The following is a 2,568-nucleotide window of genomic DNA, read 5'->3' as shown; positions in this document are numbered from 1 at the left end:
GAGCAGCGGAGGGAGCTGGTGTTGAGTGTGGAATGTGTATCACTTGGCAGCGGAAAGGAGACACCCCAAATGGATAACCATGTTTGGAATTGAAATCCAAGGAGCAAAAGCAGCAAGGAGAACAGAGAGCAAGCACGCACCCGCTACTTAACATAACTCAGGCGCCCAGATAAGCCCGGCGCAGTGCGAGGAGGGAAAGGAGAGGGGAAAACAACCAGCTTATCGCAGCGAGCTCCAGCCACATGTGGGGCTCTGCACCGCTCTGCGCTCCTGCAAGAGTGACTTTCACCCAGCACAAAAAAGGGAAAAGGTCACCCCCTTCTCCCGCTGTGGCTCGTAGCAGTGGCAGGGACATAGCAAAAGAAGAGAGGCTGGCTCTCGAGAAATGTTTTCCAGGCGCTGCAGCACAGCCTCCCCTTGCTCCAGGGAGCTCCATCTCGTGCGGCGTTTTAGACCAAGGGACACGAGGTAAAGCTCTGCATGGGCAGACAGCTGTGATTGCAAAGGATAAAGCTAGAGTAAATGAGCCATTGGGACCCAGCTTCACCTGTCATGAAGAGGAGACTATCCTGCCTAAAACTTTGGGAGTGTAACACTTGGAAGCGTGTTTTGCTAGTTGAGAGGATTCTCCCACCCCACAGATAACAGGCTCTGTTGGGAAGCATCCCTGGGAAACATAATCTCACATTTTCAAATTTTTAATAGCTAATTTGGAACCCCCAGACCTTCATTTAGCATGAAGAGGAAAGCGAACACTTTCCACTCAGGTAACCCGGGACACAGGCACAAGAGGAACCTGCCAAGTTCAGTCCTCTGTGGTCAGCTACACAAAACATGCGTAAATACAATTTCTCCCCTGCTTCGAGTAACACATTATCAGTCACACAAGCAAGATCCGCCCCACTGCCAGGAAGCAGTTTCATTTCAGGCATTGACGCAACCTGCACGGTCAGTCAACAGTATGAAGTCAGCCTGCATGGGTCAGTGGAGTAGAGATAGGGTTTCAAGGGTGGTCATGTTTCAGGCCGAGCTTGCAGCTGCCCTGCCTAACATGCCATTCCCATTGGCACCATTCACTTAAAGACACACTAATCGCCTCTTCTACTAATAGTGCTCTGGAATAACACTGTCTACTGGGCAAGGCTGAAGCAACGCTTTATGGCAACCTTAAAGAATTCATCATGGTCTTGGGCAGTACAATCATCTCTACAACAATTAGTCCACGTGCAACGTGGAGCGGTACGACTCCTAAGAGCCGCAAAGGCTGTGCCATCTTGGCAGGTTGCCACGTGGGAAGGAAACAAGACAAATTAAGCTTTGCACAGGGGGTGAGTACAATCCCCTCAGAAAGATGCTTTCTGTTAAGGGTGAAGTGAAACAGGGAACCTTGTCTCCAGTGGTCCGTTATTTAAGTGAAGAAATAAATCCTACCGACTGAAGTAGAACAAGGCTCAGCTGCAAGAGGTATGAGGAAATGAACATTTCTCTTGACCTTCTCTGCAAAGAGGGAAGGATGATCTTATAGCCAAAGCACTACAATAAGAATCTTGGGAGCCAAGTTCTGTTATTCATACCATTGCCATGTACTTGCTAGATGATCCCAACAACAACTTGTCTACCTTTAGGCCTCTGCAAAAATCAGTATTATAAGTGGCCCTCTTTCCAAGGTAGGCTGACATTTGATATAATGGGGAGTTGGGGTATCAAGATCGGGAACACTTACGAGAAAGATACTTTACATAAGATCTGTGAGACAAAACTGAACTGCTATGAATAGCAATGTAGAACTACATTAGAGGAAGCACTCTGAGAAGCAGCATGGCAATTTCTCCCACCTTTCCGTACTACCAAAAAACTTTTGCAGCAACATCAAAGAAAGTGACCAAAAAAAAGTTATTCATTTCACTCCTCAGGTAAATTTCTGAGCTAGAAAATACTCTGGAACACAATGTTAATGACTCGTTAGGACATAGAAGGTGCTTCCTCTGGCATCTTCCAGAACATGGACAGTGGCGTTGCAGAAACCCCAGAGGCATGTGCTGGGGTCGCAGCGCTGCCAGGGCCAGCACCGCGGGTGAGGACAGCCCGTTGTGACTTCCCTGCGGAAGGCAGACAGGAAGCTTTAAACGTACAGCAGTCACAGCACAAAGCTCTTGTTAGAAACTATACAATTCTTCTGCTGGGGCCGAACAGAACATTGTAGAGAGAATGATATAGCCTTTTAAAAGGTAAATCTCTGAGCACATGCTAGAGATTAATTTACGTGTTTTCAGGCCCAGTTTTTTAAAAGGAAGATTTGTAAAGTGGTTGAACCACCAAGGCTCAAATCTTCCTTCCTCCCTTGAGAGTACCACGGCCATGCAGACCATCTTCACAGCACTTTTCAGTTTTCCACCCAGCAAGACTTCAAAAAGCTCTTAATTTTCCAAAGATAAATTTTGTTTTCATGCCTTGCCTTGAATTAGAATGCATGCCTTCCATCCAGGGATGCTGGGGTTCATCCAAGATGAGTGTTCAAAAGCCAATACTGATTCAAGAGGAAAGCCACCCAAGTATTAAAAGGGAGAC

The sequence above is a fragment of the Ciconia boyciana genome, chromosome 1 (assembly GCF_034638445.1).
Source record: "Ciconia boyciana chromosome 1, ASM3463844v1, whole genome shotgun sequence".
Lineage (NCBI taxonomy): Eukaryota > Metazoa > Chordata > Aves > Ciconiiformes > Ciconiidae > Ciconia > Ciconia boyciana.
The sequence above is the reverse complement of the archived record's forward strand: the minus strand, read 5'-3'. Positions refer to the sequence as shown.